Raw genomic sequence first — 27,993 nt, forward strand, 5'->3', positions numbered from 1 at the left:
TAAGGATGAATTCTTAGCAATAAAATTGCTGGACCAAAGGCATATGCATTTTAATTGTTGAGAGATATTAACAAATTACCATATACATATAAGTTTACACTAAGTGCATACAGTAATAATTTTTTTCCTCAAACCTTATCTTGCAGCATTATTCTATGATTGTAAAGCATATATACTGTAAATAAATACAATTTCATCCACAGTTAGCCATCAGATTTTGATCATTTATTCCTCCATGTTATTCTTACCACTGGAAGTGTTTACCTTAGTTGTATAGTTGTTGAGTTTCTGATTTGGGTACTAACTATGGAATCTAGTTGTACTGGATTTTGACACCCTTTTATAATGGAGGGAATAATTGTGTAATCTAATTTCTAGAAACTTAAATGTGTTAAAACTAACATGAATAGTACATCCAAATGTTGTCATTAAAGAAATGTTTTTCAACAATAAAAGAGTAGCCATTAATTTCTGAATGATGTTGATTTCCACTTATACTCTTTTTTCAAAGTATATTTTTTAAAGTTTTAGCACTCTTCATGCCCTCCAAAATAACTTTAAAATGCTTATCAGATATTATACTAACATCTCCCCAAAACACATACATTTCAACCTTAGCAATATAATGAAAAATTAACTTCCTAATTATTAGCAGTGTAAAAATGAACAATTTCTTACCTTAAACTCTTAAACTTCTCCAATACTTCTCTTAGAAGCTCTACAAAGTAGAAGCTGTGAAACATATGGTGCATCCAGGAAAGAAATCTTTAAAATTTGGACATAAACACAAGGTGGTGGCTCTTTTAGAAGATCCTTTTCTCCACTGCAAACCAGCTGTGGGCACAGTCTAGTTATTAGCCTTCAGAAAAGCTGTGCTGTGATATATTAATTTACACCTACTGTGCATTAAATGAGAAGCCAAAGGCCACATACTGGGCACGTAACTTATTACCTCAACATAAAACAGATATTACATTTACTAGTAAAAAATTTAAGGTACGATGTCTGGGAGTTTGTAGGCAACAAAAAAGTAAAGAGCCTGAGAAATTACGGTATAATTAGTTAACTCATGATGCCAGATGTCTTCCCTGGTGGCTCAGATGGTAAAGAATCTGCCTGCAGTGCAGGAGACCCAGGTGCGATTCCTGGGTCGAGAAGATCCTCTGGAGAAGGGAACGGCGACCCACCCCAGTATTCTTGCCTGGAGAAACCCACGGACAGAGAAGCCCGGCAAGCTACAGTCCACGGGGTTGCAAAGAGTTGGACACAACTGAAGCAACTTAGCACACACAAGTTTTGTCATAGCTTTCCCTCCAAGGAGCAAGTGTCTTTTAATTTCATAGCTGCAAGCACCTTCCATAGTGATTTTGGATCACAAGAAAATAAAATCTGTCACTGCTTCCACTTTTTCCCCTTCTACATGTATATGAAAGGGAAAGTTTTAGTTGCTCAGTTCTGTCCAACGCTTGGGTATATACTCTTTAATGTGTCTTTGTGTTTTTTATGGATTTTATGTATTTGTGTCTTTTACGTGTCTTTTATGTGTCTGTGTATATATTCTTTTATATGTGTATACATCTATTAATATTTTATTTTTTGTTAACTGGAAATAGAACTGCCATATGACTCAGCAAACCCACTGCTGGGCATACACACTGAGGAAACCAGAATTGAAAGAGACCCCAATGTACCCCAATGTTCATTGCAGCACTGTTTACAATAGCTAGGACATGGAAGCAATCTAGATGTGCATCGGCAGATGAATGGATAACGAAGTTGTGGTACACAGACACAATGAAATATTACTTGGCTATAAAAAAGAATGCATTTGAGTCAGTTCTAATGAAGTGGATGAAGCTGGAGCCTATTATACAGAGTGACGTAAGTCAGAAAGAGAAACACCGATACAGTATATTAAAGCATATATATGGAATTTAGAAAGATGATAATGATGATCCTATATGCAAGGCAGCAAAAGAGAGACACAGATATAAAGAACAGAATACTGGACTCTGAGGGAGAAGGCAAGGGTGAGATGATATGAAAGAACAGCATTGAATCATGTATATTACCATATGTAAAATAGATGACCAGTGCAAGTTCGATGCATGAAGCAGGGCATTCACAACTGGTGCTCTAGAACAACCCAGAGGGATGGGGTGGGGAGGGAGGTAGCAGAGGGGTTCAGGATGGGAGGGCATGTGTGTGCCCATAGCTGATCCATGTCGATGTGTGGCAGGGGCCACCGCAGTGTTGTGAAGTGATTGTCCTCCAATTAAAGCAAGTAAATAAATTTAAAAAAATAAACACCTAAAAATTCACTCAAAAAAATAAATTTTACTTTTTGTTATAGACACATACACACACACACGTGTGCACACACATCCCTGTAAGAGGACTGGAAGGACATAAGCCAAATTCTTAACCATGCTTTATGCTATGTTCTTCCATATTGCTTCAATTTTTGGTAATAGTAATGTAGCTACATATATTTTGTATAATTTTTAAAGTATTTTTAAAAATAAAGTTTAGGCACTGTTTGGAAAATCATTCTTTAATAATTTTATATTTTGACTAAACATTGTAAGACTGAAGTAAAAAGGAACTGTACAAAAACACTGCACCTAGTCAGCAAAGTCATTACTCACAGGCATACAGATTAATAATTCTGAAGTTGCTATACATGTATACTAGGATTGAACACATGAGTAAATTATCACTGATGGTGGAAGCAAGCTTCTCATTGTTGGAAAGAAAAATATAGAGGGGAGAGGGGAAGGTAAGAAAGAACCATGTGATACTACATTAGGTTTGAAATCATCAGTATGAATCATTTTAAGTTAACACAGATATAGATGGATTAAGCAATAACTATACATATGTATATATACACAGGTTAGTATACATATCATACATATATTTTCTAGCTCTGATCACTGAGAGTGCCTAGAAATAATAATATCACAGTAGCAGTGAACAAATCACGAACCTAGAACTGGTTTCTAATACCATTCTCCAATAAAAGGAACCAGGGATCCTTGGCACAGTGACCAATTCTAGAACCAGATTAGGGAAAATGTAAGCTGATCTTGGAGCATCTTGCAGTGCCAGAAAGTAAGAAAATGCCCCCCAAAAGGGGGGCACAGGTGGGGACACAGAAGCCAACGTGACACAGAAGAACAATTTAAGCAACAAAACAAATAATGTGGTATTGAACTATAACTCAAAGTATAAAATAAATATCTGAGCTCAAATGGATATAAATAAATGATTAAATAAATAAGTTAAAAAGAGTAGAAAAAGAAAAATCTCCCATATACAAGAGTTTCAAAGAGTTTGTATGGGTACTCACTACCTCAAGAAGGTGAAGCCTAACTCCTGTGACCTCTTGATTATGGGTTATACTTAGCAACTTGTTTAAAAGGGTAGAGTATGGAAATTTTTTTAAAAGGAAAAAAGAAATGTAACTTTATGGTTAAGAAAACCCAACAAACATTACATAGGCCAGGTGAACAAGGTTAACGTCACTGGTGATAAGTCAAACTCACAACAAGTACACTTAATACAATGTGGCAAGAATCATCCTTTGTCCCCCTGATCATCCTCCCAAACAGCTTCTTTACCATCTGAGCCACTAGAGAAGACACCCAAACACCCATAACACTAGTCTAAACATGAGAAAAACATCAGATGATGCCAAATTAAGGGATGTTCTACAAAATGTCTGACTGGCACTCCTTAAAAATAAGGAAATTCTGAGAAAATGCCACAGACCAAAGATGTTAAGGAGACATGACAACTAAGCATAATGTGGTATGCTACATAGAATCTTGGAACAGAAAAAGGACACTAGGGAAAAATCAGTGAAATCTGAATAAACTGTGGAGTTTAACTATTAATTGGGCTTCCCGTGTAGCTCAGTCAGTAAAGCATCTATCTGCCTGCAATGCGTGAGACCTGGGTGCAGTTCCTGGGTTGGGAAGTTCCCCTGGAGAAGGAAATGGCAACGCATTCCAGTATTCTTGCCTGGAGAATCCTATGGACAGAGGATCCTGGCGGGCTACAGTTCACAGGATGGCAAGAGTTGGACACGACTTAGCACTATCTTTCTTCTTTCTTATTCATAATGTATCAATATTTGGTTCACTGGTTTGACAAATGTGAACTAATGTAAGATGTTAATAAGGGCAACTGGGTGAGGGATGTACAAGAAGTTTGTACTATGATACAATTTTTTTCTTTTTAAATTCAAAATTTGTTAACACATTAAAATGGTGTTTTTTAAACTTAAGATAAAATTTTCCATCTTAACCATGTCTAAGTAGAAAGTTCAGTAGTGTTAGGTATATTATCACAGTTATTTGCCAAATCTCTAAAACTTTCATTCTGCAATGCCAAAACTCCACACCCATTAAACAACTACTCATGGCCCCCTCCCCCCAGTCCCTGGCAACCACCATCCTGCTTTCTGTTTCTATGGATCTGACTACTTTAAATCCCCATATAAGTGGAATCATAAACTATTTGTCTTTTCGTTACTGGCTTATTTCACTTAGCACAATGTCTTCAAAGTTCATTCATGTTGTAGTCAGTGGGCTGCTATAACAGAATACCACAGACTGTGGCTTACACAGCAAGCATTTATTTCTCACAGATCTGGAGCCTAGGAAGTCTGAGATCACAGTGCCAGCATAGTCAGGTTCTGGTGAAAGCCCTCTTTCTGGTTTGCAGATTTCTTGCTATTTCTTCACAAGGTGGAGAGTGAGCTCTAGTCTCCTCCTTTTCTTAAAGCTCCATCATGGGGGCTCCATTTTCATGATCTTATCTAAACCTAATTTCTTGCCACAAGGCTTCACCTTCTAACACCATTACAATGAGAATTAAGATTTCAAACTATTCAGTCCATATCAGTCAAAGTTTCCCTTCTTTTTAAGGGAATATATATATATATATATACACATATATATGCCACATATTTTTATCCACTGACAACAGAGGTTGTTTGTACTGCTTGGCTGTTGTGAATACTGATGCTAGGAACACAGGTGTGCAAATATTTCTTTTTGGTATATATCCAGAAATGGAATTGCTGAATTGTACAGTAATTCTATTTCTAATTTAGGTTTCAGGGTTAGGTCTTTGATTCATTTGAGTTAATTTTTGTATATGATATTAGATAAGGTACAACTTAACTATTTTGGTAGTGGATATCCACTTTTCCTAAAACCATTTGTTAAAGAGACCATCCCTTCCCCACTGAATCATATTGGGATTCTTGTTTAAAATCATTTGACCATATATGTTAGTTTAGTTTTGTACTGTCTAATGTATTTAACTGGTTTATATGCTTGACTTTATGCTAGTACCACAATGTTTTGATCATTATACCTGCATATAAAGTTTTTAAATCAGGAATTTTAAGAAACAGAACTTTTTTGTTCTGTTTCAAGAAATGTTTGGTTATTCAGTTTCTTGAAATGACATACAAATTTTAGTACATTCTACATAAATCTAAAATTATTCTAAATTTCAAAATTTACCCAAAATGTCATAGATACTTTTATCTATCATCAAAATAGATATGCCTATGTATTTTAATGACTATGAAATATAACATTGTATGTAGGCATTAAGCTGACACAATTTCTTATTGATGGACAATTAGGATTTTGCCAATGTTAAGCTCTACAAACTAATTCAGTGAACATTCACAAGCATATATCTTTTCTAACAAAGGCAATTATCCTTTCAGATGTCAGCACTTGGAGCAATTGCTAAATAAAAGATATGTTTATTTTAAATGTTGATTTATGCCAAACTACACTATAGGAGTAACAGGCAAGTTTGGCATTGGAGTAAAAATGACGCAGGGCAAAGGCTAACAGAGTTTTGCCAAGAGAATGCACTGTCATAGCAAACACCCTCTTCCAGCAACACAAGAGAAGACTCCACACATGGACATCACCAAATGGTCAATACCGAAATCAGATTGATTATATTTTTTGCAGTTGAAAATGGAGAAGCTCTCTACAGTCAGCAAAAACCAGACCAGGAGCTGACTGTGGCTCAGATCGTGAATGCTTTACTGCCAAATTCAGACTTAAATTGAGTAAGTAGGGAAAACCACTAGACCATTCAGATATGACCTAAATCAAATTATTCATGATTATACAGTAGAAGTGACAAATAGATTCAAGGGATTAGATCTGATAGAGTGCCTGAAGAACTATGGACGGAGGTTCATGCCATTGTAGAGGAGACAGTGATAGAGACCATTCCCAAGAAAAAGAAATGCAGAAAGTCAAGACTGTTGTCTGAGGAGGGCTTACAAATAGCTGAGAAAAGACGAGAAGCTAAAGGCAAAGGAGAAAAGGAAAGATATACCCATCTGAATGCAGAGTTCCAAAGAACAGCAAGGAGAAATAAGAAAGCCTTCCTCAGTGATCAATGCAAGAAATAGAGGAAAATGATAGAATGTGAAAGACTAGTGATCTCTTCAAGAAAATTAGAGCTACCAAGGGAACATTTCATGCAAAGATGAGTACAATAAAGGACAGAAATGGTATGGACCCAACAGAAGCAGAAGATATTAAGCAAAGGTGGAAAGAATACACAGAGGAATGATACAAAAAAGATCTTAATGATCCAGATACCCATGATGGTGTGATCACTCACTGAAAGCCAGACATCCTGGAGTCTGAAGTCAAGTGGGCCTTAGGAAGCATCACTATGAACAAAGCTAGTGGAGTTGATGGAATTCCAGTTGAGCTATTTCAAATCCTAAAAGATGATGCTGTGAAAGTGCCGCACTCAATATGCCAGCAAATTTGGAAAACTCAGCAGTGGCCACAGGACTGGAAAAGGTCAGTTTTCATTCCAATCCCAAAGAAAGGCAATGCCAAAGAATGTTCAAACCACCACACGATTGCACTCATCTCACACACTAGCAAGGTAATGCTCAAAATTCTCCAGCAAGGCTTCAACAGTTTGTGAACCAAGAACTTTCAGATGTTCAAGCTGGATTTAGAAAAGGCAGAGGAACCAGAGATCAAATTGCCAACATCTGTTGGATCATAGAAAAAGCAAGAGAATTCCAGAAAAATACCCACTTCTATATTAATGACTACGCTAAAGCCTTTTCTGTGTGGATCACAACAAACTGTGGAAAATTCTTCAAGAGATGGGAATACCAGACTACCTTACTTGACTCCTGAGAAATCTGTATGCAGGTCAAGAAACAACAGTTAGAACCAGACATGGAATAACAGACTGGTTTCAAATTGGGAAATGAGTATGTCAAGGCTGTATACTGTCACTCTGCTTATTTAACTTATATGCAGAGTACATCGTGCAAAATGCTGGGCCGGATGAAGCACAAGCTGGAATCAAGATTGCCAGGAGAAATAACCTCAGATATGCAGATGACACCACCCTTATGGTAGTAAGCAAAGAGGAATTCAAAAGCCTCTTGATGAAAGTGAAAGAGGAGAATGAAAAAGCTGGCTTAAAACTCAACATTCAAAAATGAAGATCATGGCATCCGGTCCCATCGCTTCATGGCAAATAGATGGGGAAACAATGGAAACAGTGACAAACTTTATTTTCTTAGATTCCAAAATCACTGTAGATGGTGACTGCAGCCATGAAATTAAAAGACACTTGCTCCTTGGAAGAAAAGCTATGACAAACCTAGAAAGCATATTAAAAAGCAGAGACATTACTTTGCTAACAAAGGTCTAGTCAAAGCTATGGCTTTTCCAGTAGTCATGTATGGATGTGAGCGTTGGACTATAAAGAAAGCTGAGCGCTGAAGAAATGATGCTTTTGAATTGTGTTTTTGGAGAAGATTCTTGAAAGTCCCTTGGGTTGCAAGGAGATCAAACCAGTCAATCCTATAGGAAATCATTCCTGAATATTCATTGGAAAGACTGATGGTGAAGCTGAAGCTCCAATTCTTTGGCCAGCTGATGTGAAGAACTGACTCATTGGAAAAGATTCTAATGCTGGGAGAGATTGAAGGCAGGAGGAGAAGGGGATGACAGACGATGAGATGGTTGGATGGCATCACCAACTCAATGGACAAGAGTTTGAGCAAGCTTTGGGAGTTGGTGATGGACATGGAAGCCTGGCATGGTGCCCCATCCATGGGGTCGTAAAAAGTTGGACATGACTGAACGACTGAACCGAACTGATACCATAGATTAGTATTATCAATTTTTCAATAATGCATAAGAGAGTTTACCCTTCTCTCCTCAGAGTTTTGTTTATTCTTTTCATCTTTAATAATTGTTGGGCTAAAGTTGATTTCTCCTTGTTGCTTAACCACATTTATTTGTAATCACGTAAACCTTAAAATCGAATGTTACATCTTCAGATTACCATTTCAAAAAAATTACAAAAATATTTTTCCAATTATCTTCAGTAGAAATGTTTCTTGATGTCAGGCCATAGAAACTTACTATAAATTTAGCAGAAGATAATATACTAGAAGAAAATCAATGAACTGACAGTAGCTGAAGAATCAGGTTTTATAAATAGGAGCTGGAGGCTTCTGAGGGTAAGGCCAAAAGAACCATAGATATGGTCCCTAAACATGGAGGATTTAATCAGCATATTGCCACACATGCAATAAATAACTTTCAGCTACTCTTTGTATCTTTTATTCAATATTCCAAAGTCCTGAAAGAGAGAGAAGTGTCTAACTAGCTAGGTATAAATCACATTTCTGCTCTTTGGCTGCACTAGGGAGAAAGAAAAACTGAATCCTTCAGTTTCCACAGGGGTAAGTGAGTTCTGTCTCTCATCAAGTAAAGAAATAATGGAGATTCTCTGGTAGAAAGATGGGAGTGCTATTAAAGACAGACTGAGATGCTAAGCTGCCTGCAGATTGACAAACGTCAACTAAACGGGGGCAAAAAAAACCTCAAGCTTAACACCTAATAAATTTTTTATGTATCTATAATTGATAATTAAAGAATACTAGGTGAGCATACCTTCAGATTGACATCATTGGTATCCTTAATCTGTGTTTTGGACATTTTTCATCTTCAGCAAAAGCTAGTATGCAAACACACACATGAATTCATACTTCTAACATGTTAATTTCAATTAAGTATTGAAATTTAAAGTCCCTATGAATCCAAGAACCTCAAAAATATTACAATGATCCATCTTAATAATACTCCTGAGCAAAGAAACTTCTCTCCTGAAATGAATTCTACAAGCATATGTTTGAGACTCAGTTAACAAAACAAATCATTATGACATTACAAAGTTAGCTGGTCAAGAAAGACAAAACTATAAATCTATATGTTTAAAAAAATGATACGCTTTTTTATGGCTGAGTAATATTCCATTGTATATATGTACCATTATGCAGAACGAAGTCAGTCAGAAAAACGAATATCATATATTAATGCATATATATGGAATCTAGAAAAATTGAATTGATGAACCTATTTTCAGGGAAGGAATGGAGATGAAGATATAGAGAACAGACTTGTGGACAAAGTTGGGGGAAGGAGAGACTGGGATAAATGGAGAAAGTAGCATCAAAATATATATGCTATCATATGTAAAATAGATACCTTGTAAGAAGCTGTTATATGACAGAGGGAGCCCAGCTTGGTACTCTGTGATAACCTAGAGGGACAGGATGAGCGGAGGAGAGGGAGGCTCACCAGGGAGGGGATATATGTATAATCATGGCTGATTTGTGTTGCTGAATGGCAGAAACCTGGGCTCAGATGGTAAACAATCTGCCTGCAAAGCCGGAGACCCAGGTTTGATCCCTGGGAATGGGAGATCCCCTGGAGAAGGGAATGGCAATCCACTCCAGTATTCTTGAGTGGAGAATCTCGTGGACAGAGGAGCCTGGCAGGCTACAGTCTATGGGATCACAAAGAGTCGGACAGGACTGAGCGACTAACACACACACGGCAGAAACCAACACAACATTGTAAAGCAATTTTCCTCCAATTAAAAAGTAAATTTAAAAAATGATGTGACAATTTTGTAGATTTTTTTAGCCTTTTTGAGATACTATAAAATACCTAAGTAGTTTGCCAGAATTATTTACTTTTAAGCCAATGATTTAAACTTCATAAACACTATTTCAAAGATGGTATAGAAAATGTCTAAGATTCCATTCTACTCCTTATCCTAAAGTAATCAGCCTGACCCTTATCAAAACTTATTATAGTTAGCCAAGATGGAAATTACATCTGAGGTGAATATTTTAAATCATCAGGGAAAAAAGTGCAAGATATTATATAATGAAGATGTCCTTGGGCTAATTAAAATAATGTCAAATAGCACAAAAACTATTTTTTAAATCTGAGCTTTTGACAAATGAAGGGGTGAGAAGTCTTGCTGTTTTCAGGCAGGAAGGTGGAAAGTAGACAACTGCTCTCCCAATCCCAGCCATTTTTCTTAGATCATAAATTGTAACCACCTTACACATTTCATTTGGTTCCAAATGACTTCTGGTTATGGGTATTCCCTGAAACAAAATCTACTCTCTAAGAACAAAAATTCATGACCAAGAAGGATATTGGGTCTATTATTTAACCTTTACCTGAAGCTGTACTCAATGTATGACTGTAATGGTTATGCTCATGGAAGTATTCTGGTACACATGGATTCTATTCTTATATGTGAAATTTATAATATCTCTTGGTATAAACATTACTCTTCGATAACACTTAAAAGTACACCCTTAAAAGATTCTACCCCTCAGAACAAGCTGACTTATTCTGAGATAAATGACCCCTGAAAACCTCAGTGATTACAACACAGGCATCTACAGATCCAGTCTATGCAAGCTTCACTCTGGACTCCCAGCCTTACAGAATTGTTCCTGTTGGGAATATCATCGGTTATCTTTGTAGTGCCAAAGAAAGAGAGCATGATAAAATAAATCTCTGTCCAGTGGTGATATCAGCAAGGCACGTCACCGCACCTTACCTGAGTTCAGCAAGATGGCGATACATTAACCTTATTCAGGAAGGGGCAACAAAATGTTGGGAAACAATCTCCCAGAAATATGTTCTTACGCTTTAAGAGTTGTCGAAATTACGTGTTTGAGCCTGGAAAGTTAAGGGCAAGACCGTCAAAATATTTGCCACTTTGGGGGACATCTTGGATGCTCCGGTAGTCACACTCTGCTCTCTTTCAACCTTCAATTGAACATCTTGCTAGTATCTAATATTAACTGTTAATGCTCTGCTAACATCTATAATGAAATAAGTGGCATTAATATACAGTTAAACATTGGTGGTCCCCTGAAGCCAACACTAGACCAGCTATACAACTCTTCATCTTCAGAGAAGGAGGGGTGTCTTTTTCAGGGTGGAGACTATAGACTACTCTTTCTGTTACTCTGCATCTTACAGTAAACCTAAAGCAAACAATCTAGATGTACTGGGGATCAACCTACTGTGTAGAGGATTGCAGCCTCTCTTCCTCCCTCGTCCAGAAAACTTGCCTACCTGCTATTAGTGCTTGAAATTTTTTGAGTTTTAAATTTTGAGAATGTACCTACTTAAACCAGTATCATATGTTGGTATGGCAAAATTCTAGAATTTTTCTATTTTTAACTCATTGATATACAAAAACTTCACCATAAAGATACTTGGCTATTAGGATATTTGAAGTTTGTCAATCAGTGAACACATTTTGTAGGGCTTCCCAGATGGCTCAGTGGTAAAGAATCCACATGCAATGCAGGAGATGAGGATTCAATTCCTGGGTCAGGAAGATCCCCTGAAGGAGGAAATGACAACCCACTCCAGTATACTTGCCTGGAGAATCCTATGAACAGAGGAGTGTGGTGGGCTACAGTCCACAGGGTCACAACGAGTCAGACACGACTAAGCGACTGAGCACACACGCACATTCTGTAGATGCCTAATGATTACAACTAAAATACGGCCTCTCATAAACTAGAGGATGCTAGCTAAAGTCATGTAAGAAACATACAGATGTGACACTGCATAATAACTCTAAGGAACCACCTAATGGAAGCCATCTATTAACTACATAGCATTTATTTTGCTGTCTACTTTCAGTTCCATACTTAAAAATGACAAGAGGGTGCCTTCAAAAATATTTGCACTAAATTTGATAAAACTGATATAAGTACATTAATGAGCTAATTTGTTTGATGAATAAAAGAAATAACCAAAGAATTCACAAAAAGAAAATATTAATAAAAAGCTTATTACATGATGTTTTACTTCATCCGTAATCAACAAAATATGAACTTTTTTCCTTCTAACTGGCACAGAATTTTTTAGAAATTTTGAACAAGTCATTCAAAATAGGTGAATATGTGTCTTTTGTATACAACCAAAGAAGTATAATTTCAGTGTGAATATCTTCAATATAACCTACATAGCATTCTTGTCAAAAATTATTAACCTGAATATAGCCATGAGAAATATTTTTTTTAAATCCATTTAAGGGAAAAGTCTACAAGACAATTGACTTGAATTGTTCAAAAATACAAAGGTCAATGTTGTTGTTTAGTTGCTAAGTCTTGTCCGACTCTTTTACAACCCCATGGACTGTAGCCTGCCAGGCTCCTCTGTCCATGGGATTTCCCAGGCAAGAATACCTGAGTGGGTTGTCATTTCCTTCTCCAAAGGGTGTTCCCCACCCAGGGATTGAATCCACATCTCCTGCATTGTAGGCAGTTTCTTTTGGAGAAGGCAATGGCACCCCACTCCAGTATTCTTGCCTGGAAAATCCCATGGACAGCAGAGCCTGGTAGGCTGCAGTCCATGGGGGTTGCTGAGAGTCGGATACAACTGAGTAACTTCACTTTCACTTTCCACTTTCATGCTTTGGAGAAGGAAATGGCAACCTACTCCAGTGTTCTTGCCTGGAGAATCCCAGGGACGGGGAAGCCTGGTGGGCTTCCATCTTTGGGGTCGCACAGAGCTGGCCACGACTGAAGCGACTTAGCAGCAGCAGCAGGAGGCAGTTTCTTTAACACTGAGCAACCTGGGAAGCCCCCACAAAGGTCATTATAAAGAAAAAAAATCCAAAATAGTGGGAGTAGGAATATTCTAGATTGAAGGAGACTATTTAAATAGGAGACTAAACAGTCTTCTTTAATCTAATGATAACTATATGCAGTGTGTAATCCTCGACTGGCCCCTGGATTGAAAGGGAGGAAAGAAGGGAAGGGAGGGAGGAAGTAAGTTAAGAGGAGGCAGGAAAGGATGAAGGAAAGCTATAGAGCTATACAAAAGGCATCTGGGGAACAACTGAGGACATCTGGACATGGACTACCTTTTAGAAGCTATTATTATATTGTTAAATTCTTGAGAAAATAGTATTGAGATTTTGAAGGAGAGCACCCTTGCTTTTGGGAAACACACAATAAGACACTGAAGAAGAAGATATGATGTCTGAGAATTTCAAAGGGTTCAGCAACAAAAACAAAGAAAGTTCAATACTAGGCATTAATCACAGTATCATCTATAATAATCACGATTATAGTCTAAATATTCACAGTTTAAATGTCTATATAATGAGGTTATATATTTTTAAATATGTTTTTAACTAGTTTTTCCTCATGGACTATATATTATTTAAGGGGCGCTTTTCCGAAAGGCTGTTTTTTTTTCAATGACATAATTTTTAATGTGACTTCTTTGAAATATAAGGAGTACCAAAGAATCACCAAATTTAATGCAAAGACTAGTAAGGATTTTTTTTAAACTACTGAGATGGTTGGATGGCATCAGCGACTCAATGGACATGAGTTTGAGCAAGCTCCAGGAGTTAGTGATGGACAGGGAAGCCTGCCGTGCTGCAGTCCATGGGGTCGCAAAGAGTTGGACACAATTCAGCAACTGAACTGAACTGAGTAAGTTTCTGAAGTAGCATTTCAGTTTCTCACTGATCCATTCCTTCATATTGAAGGATTCCATGCAAACAAACTCACTGGCAAAAATGTGATAAAGAAACACATTATAGTTTCAAACTTTGTTCCCTGTTGTCAAAACAAGGACCTAGTAGGAAAGAAAAAGGAGACAGTGGCCAGTCAGGTATATACTATGTAGTTTAAGAAGGCTGAAAAAGTAGATTTTTAAGACACTTTCAGATATTCTGGAATAGGTTAGACAATAAGCATTATCAGGTAACATCTTATTAGCAAAATGCAAGAAATATTCAAGAAGAGTAATCATGAGAAAGGAAAAACAAAGTGCTGAAGCATAAAAAGTCGTAAAGATAAACTTGGCCTACTACTCTTTTTCTAGGATCAGTCCTGGCACCCACATAAAACTCTCCCTCTAGATTCCTTTCCATTGTACCCTGAACAATAATCTCATGTCATCTCTGGCATATAAGCATAGGTTACTGATTTGTTCTATCTCCCTCTTGCCAAACAATAGGAAGAGTAGAGAGACTAGAATTGCAATGTCTTAGGTCTACCAATGGGACCACTTGGAAAGGCAGTTTTCCTGTGGAACCTGTCTTCTCTGACTGAAACCTATTCAGTAAGACTGTTCATTCCTGACCTCCTGCCCCCTTGACACTGATCTGTCCTAAAGAGGATGCCACTATATCGTCTGTCAAATTTATATTAGAAAGCCAGAGCCTAAGGTCCCTATTTCTATATTGCGCACAATGCTTTATGTCAAACTTTGATAAACATGAAATCACATTTTCAAAGGCTAAAAAACAAGTGTCAGTCAGTCAAAAATAGTTGATCACTGTGAGTGTCTCACTGGTTGACCTTGAACTCTTTCATGACTCTGAGGTCAGTGGTATGTCATTAGAAGAGGAATTTCTTATAGATTAATGATAAGCTCACTTCTTTGACTATGATCTTGACATTAGAAACCACTTTAAGTTGTCCATCTTCAAACATCTACCTAGTGAATGAAAGCATAAAGCTAAAAAGGGATTGATCATGGTTTCAATTGTGCAATGAACTATTTTCATGCTATGAAATAGATGTTACTAGGAGTTAATACATGCATATCTATGAGACAAAGAATCCTAAGATTTCAACAAAATCTAAGACTCAATAAAAAGGGACAAGAAGGTAGAAGAAAAACAAAACAAAGGAATGTTCAGTATTTACCACACATTCCATTTCCACTTCTATTTTAATTATATATGATAGAAGAAAGTTAGCAGGTAGATTATGCAAGTATCTTCAAAGGTCTGAAAGACTTATGAAATTCACTTTCATTATATTATGGCTAGAGAAAAAAATTAAATATTGCTCTTAGATTTCTAATATGCTGCACAAATATATTAATTAATGCTATCAAAAGATTGTCAGAGTCAATTTTTGATATGAAATACTAAGAGATTAAATATAACCCAAGACAGGGTTACTCTATTTCAATAATAGAAAGTGTCATGTACATTTCTTAATTACTCACAAAATAATGTTTGGTTGGTTAGTCTTTATTTTTTTGGCTGGTTTTGACTACCTGAAAAATACAAAGAGAAGAAAGAAGTTAATTTGCATCTCTCTTCAGTTTCTCCAAATATCAAACTTATGAGCAATCAGAGTTTATGAGCAATCTGAGTTGCACAGATCTGTTACAGACATAATCACAGATGGTTATGACAAACATACTTCTATTTTTTTCATCCATTGAATATTAAAAGTTAGCTTATTACCATCCTTCCAGAAATGTATAAAGGAAATAAAATATATCTCATAACTTCTTAACTATGATTTTAAAGAAAGTGATAACCACTTGAGTGTTCTGCAGAATTACAAGGGCATAAATATAGGCTGCTGTCCCTAAATATGAGTTAAGCTGTGGGTTTCAAATGTTTTTAATCATATGATATTCTGTACTGTGTCTTTCATATCAGATGAAATATGATGAAAATAATGATGGTTAGCTTTATAAATATTTAGCAAACACAATTCTTTTGAGTTTCCAACTCTGATAATCAAGTTCATCATATTTTAGTCTATGTGCATTTCCTTATTGCCATTTGCTAAGACTTAAGTAAAGATGGTCACTAAGGGGAAGACAGCCCATAAACCCTATACTTAGTAACTTTAGACTCACATCTACTTGCAGGAGATATACATGACAGATCTATTGTTCTGTATTAGCAGGACATTGTCCCAGTATATGAACACATGCAAACTACTCAGGAAGGCCTTTGAATATTTAAGGCAAGACACTAGTGGCTCATCCCAGTGGGAACCGAAGAAAAGGGGAACCTGATTAAATTTAATGTCATTGTCACTTTTTTTTCATTGCGAAGAATTATATAGGTAGCCATAGCTACCACACTGTTCAGACAGCATGACCACAATATTCCCCTCAGAGGTTGGCGTCAAGGACTGAATTATTCACTCAAAGAATGTGATTCATTGCTGGATGTGGTTCTTACAAGATTAAAAGAGTCATCAGTATATAAAATTCACATACATATTCTAGGGGCAAAAGTAAAACCACTGCAAACTTTTGATTACTGATTAGGTTTTATAAGAATAATCTGTTAAAAATTATATATTTTTAGTATAGTTTGGACTGTGAATCCAGGTCTCTCTCTATCTCTTTAATTTAAAAATCACTTTGAAGTTAAAAAGTTTTCATATAAACTGTTGAAGGAGTTTAGAGCAAGACCTCTTCTTATTCCTATTCCTTTACAAAGGGAAGCTATTGAATCATTATTTAATTATGCTAGTCTATGGTATGTACATCTCTGAGTAAAACCTGTTAATTCACAAAAAATTTTCAGCATCAGCAAATAAGCATTATAATAACCTAACAATGTTTATCATACACACTCTCCTAAATTTATAAAATTTTCCTTGTCCCAGGTAAATATTTTCAAATGTCTAGAGTCATTTCTATACATATATACATATTTTACTTAAAGTCAAATAAATATATTTCAAAAAATAAGATGGTTGAAAATTTAAATTTCAGATAGTTTTCACTTACTCATCTAATCAAATAATACCTCTCACAGAAGAAAACATGCTATTATTTAGCCATGTATGTTAAATTTATGATCTTTTTTTTACTAATATCAGGCCCTGCTCTTTAAAAGGCTATAAAAGTAAATGAAAGCTGCTGCATAAGGTGGTCCACCAAGGAAGTAATTGGTGGCTTTTGATAAACTCAGGGGACTAGTAACAAGCTTTCCGTTGCACAATGTCAGTTCATCAGTTCAAACTCAGTCCACACAGGCCTGACTGAAAGCCACGCCACCTGAGTGTCACTCACTGGAGTTTATAATACGAACTGGAGGCAGACTCAGTCTGATTAATGGTGGACACAAGTCTACAACCCAGCACCCACCATCATAACTGGCTCCCTCGTTTGAAGTCTCAGGAGACTGAATGGGCAATGGAATTTGAACTACCAACTCATTCTGGTCTCACCAGGGAAGGATGAAGGCTCCCTGGTGGGGCTACTTGGCAAAGCTAGTAAAGATGCTATTGTGTCCTAGACCTGTCCTATAGATAAATAGAGAGCTTTCCTCTGTACAAGGACACACTTAAGGACCTTTAAAACACCAAGTAATTCATTCTGCCTACATGGGGTTAAAGAAATGGTCTTTTACGATTACTTTCAAAATAAAAATGTAAATGAGCTTCTTTGTTTCAGTCTACTTGGTAACAATATTGTGAGAGAATATTAATTGTATTGCAAAGAACAACTTGTACTCTTAAGTAAAACCTAATTATATTATCTTCCAGTAAAATTTTATTTACTGAAATGAAATTATATGTAGAGTTTTCTTAAATACAATATTATTCTACAGCATGAAAACATACTAATGTCAAATTCAGAGACTATAATTTCTATTTAAAAAAAAATTCTATGTAGATTCTATGTATTGATTATTTAAATTAGATGCCCACAGAGATACCACTTTATTGAGAATTGGGTTGATTACCATGGAATTTGTGAGAAGACAACTGTAAGCAGAGGAAGCTTTGGAGATGCAACTTTCCCCCTGAAATACCAAGGGATATTTTCCTCGGTGTAATGTTAAACAATGTGCTTTCAACAATAAACTGACAATGCCTTTCCTGAGGCTTGTGGTGTGGTCACGGTGTTGATCTCGTCTTTTCTTCTTAATGTGCTCCCATACCAGAGACACTACAATGGTCATTCACAAAAACTACAGTACGGAGAAGTTTAAGATGCTTCTTATGTAATGTTTCTTTCTTCTATCTGCAGCTGGGGGGTTACAGCTGGTGTTCTGTTTTTTTTTTTTTTTTTGGTTACCTGAATGGATTTCCGCTTCTTAACTGTACCAGCTTGCCATTCATTATGATGATAGGTTCAATCAGAATATTTTAGTGTCCTTTGGTTTCTGAGTTACCTCTCATTCTTTAAACAGTTTTAAAACAAGTTTTGCTAATGTTGAACATTTTATTATTTAATCCCATCAGTTCTATTCTTTTATAATTATCTGAAACTCTCTCATAAAATGACTAATAGCTGTAAATAAAAATGAGGGAAAAATTTTAACTGAAATCTGGTGTAGGGGATTTTTCTTTTTAAATGGCTATCAACAGAAAAGAAATGAAATTTCAGTTTCTGTTGAATTACAGCTTCTTGATATTACATCTGTAAATGTAAGAAAAATGAGGCACAAAATAATTACAAGTAGGTTCACTGCTTCTTAATCTAATATTTTCTCTAGGACTAATGACTGAAAACACTCAATACGAGGTTACTACCAGCACTGCCCAAAACCAGATATTAAAGCACCACAAACTTGAGTGCTTTTAATGACGCTGAGATCTGCATGCTTGCAACAACAGCAAATATTGATGATGCCCTTACTGTGTATGAGGCACCATACATACTACTTTACATTATCATATTAAATTAATTCTCACATTATCAAAACTATGAGGTAAGAACAAGTATGCCCATTACATAAACAAGGAAACTGGCGATTATAGAGGCTAAGTAAATTGCCTAAGGCCTGCAGTGATCTAAACCTATTTGAACTCGCACGCTTGAGTTTAAAACTCTTTCTTAAATGCTGCATTATACAGTCTCACCACATTCATGTCACAATTGGATATTCATGAGCTTTGGATTTTTTTATATACTACTATTCAAATATTATCCTTTGGGAGATGTATCCCCTGAAATTCCTTAATATTGTATTTGATTTTTTGTTGACAAACAGTACTTAGCAGATATGTGACCTTGAGTATGTCATTTTATCTCTATGAGTCTCAACTCTCTCACCTCAAAAATGAGGTAAGTAAACTAACGTGTGCTCTAAGTCACTTCAGTCATGTCCAACTTTTCATTAACTCCATGGACTATAGCTTGTCAGGCTCCTCTGTCCATGGGATTCTCCAGGCAAAAATTCTGGAGTGGGTTGCCATGCCCTCCACCACGGGGATCTTCCCAATCCAGGGATTGAACTCATCTCTTATGGCTCCTGCATTGGCAGGCAGGTTCTTTACCAGTAGTGCCACCTGGGAAGACCAAGTGAATTAGATAGGTCTCTAAAAGTCAGTATCATTAGCTTCTGCTGCATAACAAGCTATGCCAAAACTTAATGCTTAAACAAAAACTAACCATGTCTTAGCATATGATTTTGTGAGTGAGAAACCTGGGTTAGACTAAGATGGTGGTTCTTCTGCTGGACTGGGCTGGGTTCAGTCATGTATCCAGGGTAAGCAACAATCTCAGTTTTCCTGGGAATGAGGAGGTTCCTAGACCATGGGACTTTCAGTGCTAAAACTCAGAAAGTTCCAGGCAAACCGGGTTGCATCCTATATGTATCTGTTGTCGGCTGGCATTCAAGGTTTGACTCACATGTGTGGAGACTGGCTGGTTATCAACAGATGCCACAAGGTGAGGGAGCCACAGATTTGATCATCCTGCCAGGTTCATTCACATAATGGTGGGTATAGGATTCTCATGAGCAGCAGGAGAAGCAAGTCCCAATGAGCAAAGTCCCTATTTGTATTACATTTGTTACTCTCCCATGGTTCAAGGCAAGTCATATGGCTCAGACTCAAGGTTCAGAGTACTGTTCCAAGCTTACTGGCTATTAGCAGAATGCAGTTCCTTGCAAGTGTGGAATTAAAGTCCTGCTTTCTTGCTGGCTGTCATCTGGCATCAGTCTGAGCTCCTAAAAGCATTCCACAATTGCCTAACATATGCTCCTCTCCACAATGTGGCCCTGTGGTTCTTCAAGGCCAGAAGGAAAATCTTTCCACCTCTTTTAGGAGCTCACCTGACTAGGTCAGACTCACCTCAAGTAACCTTTTGATCAACTCAAACTCAGTTGACTAGGAACCTTAATTATATCTGCAAATCTTAATTATATCTGCAAAATGAACATAGTCACAGGAGTGCCATCCTATCAGAGTCCCAAATTCTGCTCACATACAAGGGGAAGGGATTACTCAGAATATGTATATCCAGGAGTGAATATACACATTCACCCCTGAGAGATCTAGATCTTAAGAGATCTCTTAGGATCTCTTAAGATCTAGATCTCTGCCTACCAAATACGGGAAAGACTAGCTTGGAGAAGTATGAACCTTTATATTAATATTGAACATGTCTTGTGCCTTGAACCCCCAAAGAATTATCTTTATCAGGTTGTACCATTTCTATTCTTTTGTTGTGTCATTTGCTTTAAATGAAAAATTACCTAAGACACAGGGTTTTTGTGTTTTGTAGGAATAATGAAATTATTTTCCAAACCAAAGTCTATAGTTCTTTTAAGGAGCTCCATGTAAGAAATTCATTTTAAAGTTTGCTAGGAGATATTTTGAATTCTTTGAAGAAGGAAAAAAAGTTCTCTCTTACTCTAGAAATATATAATTACTCTAGAAATATATAATTGATTTTATCTGTCTTTTCTTTTGACTGCCATTAACTTATAGCCAGATTTAAATGAGCCTTTGTTCTTTGTATACAGTGGATGGAGAGTCCTCTCCATTCTTAAATTTGAATTCATATTTTCCTAGTTGGGTTGTAATTAAATATTATAATGTATAACATTAATTATTTTGGAGTTTTCTTGAGCAGCTGATATTCACAATGGAGTTTTATTAACTTGTTTAAATGTTCAGGATTACAAGAACAACATATGTTATCGCAGTCAAAATATGGTCTAAAAATACATCCAAAAATTTGGCATAAAAAATGCACTTGCATTATTTAAAATTTTAGTTAAGATTCACAATATCTTGCTTAATTCAAAGTCGAGGCAACACAGTGAAGGAAGAGAGTATGAGCTTTGGAGTCAGCCAAGCCTAGGTTTGAAAGAGGCTCTGCTACTTGTTATCTGATCAATCTCATGTAAATTATATACTGTACTGGGTCCTTGGCTTTCTCATCTATAAAGAAAATGGATATTCTACTTCAGAATTATTTTGAGGGCCAAAATGAGGTAAATATGTAAAGTATCTATCCTATTGATTGACATTCATTCTGTGTGACAAGCACTGCCCTGGGCCCAGGGACCCAGCAGTAAAGAAAACAGAAAGACATCTACCTTCTCTTAGAGCACATGCTCTAGCGGAAGAACATAATCACACAAATTACTACATAATTATAATTTGATAAATGATAAAAGAATGTAACATGAGTATTTAACGTATTCATAATAAACCATTATACGTATACATATATATATGCAGTTACAAACACCCATATATAAATATAACTATATACACATTTCTATCAAGCAGTCAATTAATCTGACAAACCTGGAACCAGAACTTGGGCCTTTTCTCACTGAAAATCTTTTAAATGTGTGCTTCATTTTATTTATTCATTATTTTTGGCTGAGCTGGGCCTTCATTGCTGCCCATGAGCTTTCTCACTAGTTTCAGAAAGGAGCTATTCTCTAGTTGCAGTACACAGGTTTCTCATTGCAGTGGCTTCTCTTGTTGCAGAGCACAGGCTTTAGGCACATGGACTCAGTAGTTGCAGCTCATGGGCTTAGTTGCATGTGGAATCTTCCTGGACCAGGGATTGAACCCACGTCCCCGACATTGTCAGGTAGATTCTTAAGAAATAATTTCATTTTCTGTGTGACATATATCTCTTGTTTAAATTGTTCATATGTATGTATTACTTTTATAATGTGTAATAAATTCTTAAAATAAAATTTACTTTCATTATTAATCCTTACAACCATACAAATATAGAAAAATAGTATCTGTAATATGCACAAAAGACAATGCCGTCAAATGAAAAATTTTTTCAATTTAATTTTCATCACTAATGAAGGATAAAGAACAATTATATAAGAAATAAGGCAACTTAAAGGGGTTGCCAGTACCTTAATGCAAGTACTTCAAGCATCCTCTTATCAGGGCCCCACTTTTTATACTCAGTGGCTCCGGTTGTTAGGGCCAGGACAGAGAAGTCTTCTTTCGGAAGTTAGGTCTAAACAAGTCTGCTCAATGCTAATATCTCCAGGATGGATCAGAATGTAAGCAAAGAATAAGAAAAACTTGAGCATTAGACCTGGGATGGTGAGAGAAAGAACTTCAAAGAACTAAGGATGATCCAGTAAGGAAAGTATTTCACAAGGTATCTAGGTTCACCTACATATTTTTTAGAGCATTTGGTGAGAATGCTGCCTCATGACAATGTATTGTTTGAGATAAACAAGTTCTAGTTCCAGGAGACAACCTAAACAAACCTGCCTGATACAGGTACCATTTCCTTGAAAATGGAAGGGCCAAAGGTAAAGTTTGTCATTAAGGCAGAGTTTGTTTACTCTTAGAATTCCATGGAAATAAATTACAGTATCTTTACCATAGCAACATTATTCAGATGAGGGGAAAATTTTGTTTTGAGGACTTAGCGTCTGGGTTTCCTTCATTTATAAGTAGTTCTTTGAGTTTTCAGTGCATATTCTTAAAGGTAATCATAAAGCAGCTAGAATTAATGGCAATCTGTTCTTAGAGCAGCTTTTGGGAGGTGTCAAACATTATCTTGCTTTGTTTATTTGAGCCCCTTTTACAAAGTCACTTTCTTATTGATCTGTTTCTCCTAGTTTCCTTTGGAAAGTTATCATCAACAGTGTACATTTCCCAGTGAATGAAATCTTTAATAAGGGATGTTATTTTAAGGCACATGAAAATAAACTACTAGAGAAAAATGTGCAACAATAGTAATTTATTTTACTAGCCTCTTATTGTAGTGATCTATTTGATTGGAGTTTTTCCTTCCCTACAGAATGCATTATTTTCTGGCCAATAAACTTAGTCAATCTTATGTCAGTAATTAAAAAAGAGAAAGACTCTTTTGAATAGGTTATCTGGAAAGTGAATCATATAAAAATTAATTCTCAGAACATATTGAGAAAACAAAAAATTGTAGACCAACTGATAAATTTACTAGTTACTCCAGCAACTAAAATCAGCTTAAGTGTGATTTTAAAAATTCACTGCAGATTCCTTAGTGATCAGATACAGTGATCATAGCCTCAAAATTTTTTGAGAATTAAGAAAATACAATGCAATAAAATTATAATTGTCCTAGGGAAGAATGCTTAGGTGACTAGTAATCTGAAGGAAGACAGACCATCCCATGGTTAAGTACATCATATATTTCATATCACCAAATGATAACCTCCAATTACACTCCCATAAAGATGCCATAATTGACAATTCACAGGTACATCAAATATTGTGACTCACGCTGTGTAGAAGTATTCTCAATACTCAGTAGCCCTGTGAAGTTTGTCTCACAGAATAGGAGCTTGTAAAATAATGCCTTACACTTGTTTACTTACTGGAGTCTATTCATTTCATAATTGAATCCAGACTACGAAAAATGTCAAAGGAAACTGAAAGATTTTTATTTTTCTCAGTTTTAATAATCTCTGAAAACAAACAAAAATGCCAATGCCCCTAAAGATAATTCAGTTACAGTTTCATTCAGTATGGTTTTCTAAAAAGTTCAATTATAACCCTTTACTATATTTTCAGAAAATTAGCTTTTTTTCTGATCCTTCTTGAGAGGGAAAATAGAATAAACATATATGAAAAAAGAGAACAGAATAAATACACATGTAAAAGAAGATGTAATTTTAAAAATTAAATAATGAAAGGGCCAAATGTGACCACATTCAGCTGCCAGACTAAAAAAAAAAAAAAAGCTCCAGAATGACTTGAAAGTCAGTAAATATGAGCTCTCTGTAACTTACAGAAGGATATCAACAGAACATTACAAGCTACCACTACTATGCAAAATTTGGATGCTTTAGGCATATTAGTGGGGGAGGGATATCAGAGAGCAAATGTAAGGGAAAAGATAACTGAGTTAGAGTACTATCACCAGATACAACAGCACCTGCACAAAACTTGCCAGAAGCCAAAGAACTGCTTTACTCTGCAAAGGAAGTGTGGCATCTAGTGGACATTTCATTTCTGCAATACCTTTCTGTATTTTACAGAGAAATAGATGCGATAGAGGGTAGATCTTTGTGGTTTAACTGTCTTGTTGTTTCTGTTGTTAGTTTTAAATAAGCCATTTTCATCTTTCACGAAGTGTGGTTTTTTTCATGTGTGCTAACTTGGCAATAAAATCAAGCTGTCCGTATTAAAAAACAAATGGTTTAGAATCTATAGTTCTATAAAGTGATTCTTATCTGAGTGTGTACACATTTTACTTTGAAAAAATATTGCAATATGAGATTATTGAATTATATTTACATGAAATAAAATCCTTTTTATTTTTCTTGGATATTAAGTTTCCCAAATGTGAAATGCTTTAAGAAAGCTGGAACAAATATATTAGTATATGAACATACTGCTTCATATCATGAAAATCTTTTACATGTCGGAGATTTCAAGCATAACAGAGATATTGCATTGAAATTCATAGTATTCCAAAGTACATGTTGAGTTTATTTTGGAAACCAATATTTTCAAAATAAGGTATTTTAAATGATAAATTAGAAACAAATTTCAAGTTCTGTTGATTTTAGTTATTCCTTGATAAAAGGTAGACATGGTTCCAGTAAAAATTTACTTCTAAATATTCCTCATGACCCAAAATACATTAACATACTACATTATTTCAAAATTCGCTTTTGCCTTCTTATTAAATCAGTCAAGTGTTTTAAAAAACTTACAAGAGTACAACTTGGTAAAAGTTAAACAACTTCAAAATAGTTTAGTGTTGTTCTATAAATTGACTAAACTCTCAAGTTATCAAAAACCCTAAACAATATTTTACTCTACTCTAAAATATTTTTTGTCTACTGTTGATATCTTAATGTTCCCATAGATTTGCTTGCATGGAGATGGCCTTTTAGCAACAGGAAACTTTGAAGAATAATTTGTGAATATATGGTAGGCAGTCTGCAGTGGCTTGGGCTTTTCACAACTTGGGGGAACAGAGCATATACTTCTGTTCATGGTTTGGTTCCCCCCTAGTGGACATCAAGTAATACTGTAAATTAAAATTCTCACATAATATTCCAATGGTCAAAGCAATAGAAACTAGTGTAGGTGCAGCAGAGAGAACTAAAGTTTGAATCTTACAGTTCATATTTAACTCGGTATCTAACCATCCATTGTTCAAAATGCAGAAGAATGACCTTTAAAGAATCTGTAAATCCATGAAGAAAATTATACACTTGTAAAGTTAATATTTTGATGATTTGAAAAATATTGAAACATTTGGAAACTTTTTTACTTATTTTCATGGTGAAACTGAAAGTCGCTCAATTCTGTCCAACTCTTTGTGACCCCAAGGACTGTAGCCCACCAGGCTCCTTTGCCCATGGAATTTTCCAGGAAAGAATACTGGAGTGGGTTGCCATTCCCTTCTCCAGGGGATCTTCCCAATCCAGGGATCGAACCTGGGTCTCTCACATTGCAGGCAGATTCTTTACCATCTGAGCCACCATGGAAGCCTGAAAAATAATTCATACTTTATTCCGTAAGAATTTTGTAAATTTAGGAAAACCCCTTCTTCCACTTCTTATATCACTCTGCAGTGACTTATAAAGTGTGCAACAGCATTTCTTAAAGGGAAAGCCCTTCTTTTCCATATACTGTACTCCTTAGCATATAATATTCCTCCCACACCATTCTAGAATACGTGAAAGAAAGAGAAAATGAGATGGAAAGAATCAATGAATTTTTAGTGTAATATTTGTGTTTAACAGGAATTTAATAAAACTTTGAAAAAAAATAGAGAGAGAAGGAGAGGAGAAAGATGGAAAGGGGAGGAAAAAGATGGAAAGGGGAGGAGAAAAGTGAGTGGAGTTGCTCTGCAACCTCAGGGGAAAAGGATTGCCCTGGTATTGGCATTTCAGCACTGTACTGTACAAATAGCCATGGCAAAATACAGTAACTTAACAAAATTGCATTCCACACAACTGCAAACAATATCAGTAGCAATTATAACAGCTTCTACAGATATTAAATATGGAAGTTTTTCACAATGTCTAAAGCACTACACAAATATAAGTACTGCTGTCTTTGGTAGCAGATATAATACCTAAGACTTATAGAATCTTACTTACAAACTGGTAAACATAGTATTAACTGGTATATATAGATCACTTCATTTGAGCCTTGCAACAACCCAAAAGGTAGGTTTTATTTTATCTTTATTTTGCATAAGAGGAAAACAAGGCACAGAGAGGTTAATTCCCCAAAGGCTGCCGTCTCTGGGGTCGCACAGAGTCGGACACGACTGAGCGACTTCACTTTCACACATCGGAGAAGGCAATGGCAACCCACTCCAGTACTCTTGCCTGGAGAATCCCAGGGACGGCGGAGCCTGGTGGGCTGCCGTCTATGGGGTCGCACAGGGTCGGACACGACTGAAGCGACTTAGCAGCAGCAGCAGCAGACCTCAATTTTGGGGTAAATTCTACTTCAAAATTATAAGCAGAGCTACCATACATTATAGGTATTGATACTGTCCTTTAGATTTATTTTTACATTTGAGAAAACAAGCAGCAAAAATGCCCTCTTGCAGCATCAGGTTGTTGCTGAAGATTAATCTTTTAAATAAAAACAGAAAAATGACAAGCCGTTGTACCAACTTGTAACGAGAAAAAAATGTATTTAATCCAAGATATTCATAGAATTATTCTTTAAAAAACATTTTAAAGCCATGAACTACTTACAACCTTTCAAAGCCACTGGATTAAAAGGAGATTTACCTTTTTATTTAAAAACTGCTTACATAAAGGTTTTGAAGTTCCCCACTTCCGTGATAAAAGGTGCAGGCTTATACAAAAGTTTTATTCTTCAGGGGATATTTAGAAGTGGGTTAGTTTTATAAAATGTTAAATAAGTATTTCATGAAGCTATAAAAGGTCAAAATATCAAATCTGCCAAATAGTACCACTGATACATTTTAACACCAATCCTTGTAATATTTACCATGATTTCCCCACAACAAAAATAATATCTTCTTATTTCATGATTAATTAAGCTCTCTAATAACGTTAGTTTCAGTGGTATGATCTGATAAGAATTACAGAGCTCAAATTATATGAACCTCTTATCACCAGGAAAGATAAAAATTGATCTTTCATAAATTTCCCCTTTTGCAATTGATATTTTTCTGATTGCTTTACAAGTTGGGTTTTTTATTTTTAATAGATTCCCCCCAAAATGCATATCAATATATTAGAGCCAAAACCAAAAAAATCCCAACAGAGTAGGTTACTCAAAGAGTAAATTACCTATGGGTAATAAAAGAAGTAAACACCATTCCATGTTGGATGCATGAGACAAGGGCTCAGGGCCGGGGCAATGGGATGACCCAGAGGGATGGGATGGGGAGGGAGGTGGGTGGGGGATCCAGGAAGGGGAACACATGTAAACCCATGGCTGATTCATGTCAATGTATGGCAAAAACTATTACAATATTGTAAAGTAATTAGCCCCCAACTAAAATAAATAAATTTATAAAAAAAAAAAAAAAAGAAGTAAACGGTAGCCACAAAAATTAGGTACCCAGAACTGCTTTAGGTGTTTAAGTTGTTATTTTATTTGAAAGTGAA

The 27,993-nt window shown here is 35.9% G+C and overlaps 1 long non-coding RNA gene across 1 annotated transcript in view; it reads right to left on the reverse strand.

Moving 5' to 3' along the window:
• LOC145546882 (uncharacterized) overlaps positions 1-27,993 on the reverse strand; it is a 238,241-nt gene that overhangs the window by 153,048 nt on the left and 57,200 nt on the right. Inside the window, exon 4 of the long non-coding RNA XR_014083364.1 lies at positions 15,408-15,458. This is a non-coding gene — a long non-coding RNA (uncharacterized LOC145546882). The remainder of the gene's footprint in view (positions 1-15,407; positions 15,459-27,993) is intronic.

The sequence above is a fragment of the Giraffa tippelskirchi genome, chromosome 1 (assembly GCF_054371585.1).
Source record: "Giraffa tippelskirchi isolate mGirTip1 chromosome 1, T2T-mGirTip1v1.2.pri, whole genome shotgun sequence".
Taxonomy (NCBI): Eukaryota; Metazoa; Chordata; class Mammalia; order Artiodactyla; family Giraffidae; genus Giraffa; species Giraffa tippelskirchi.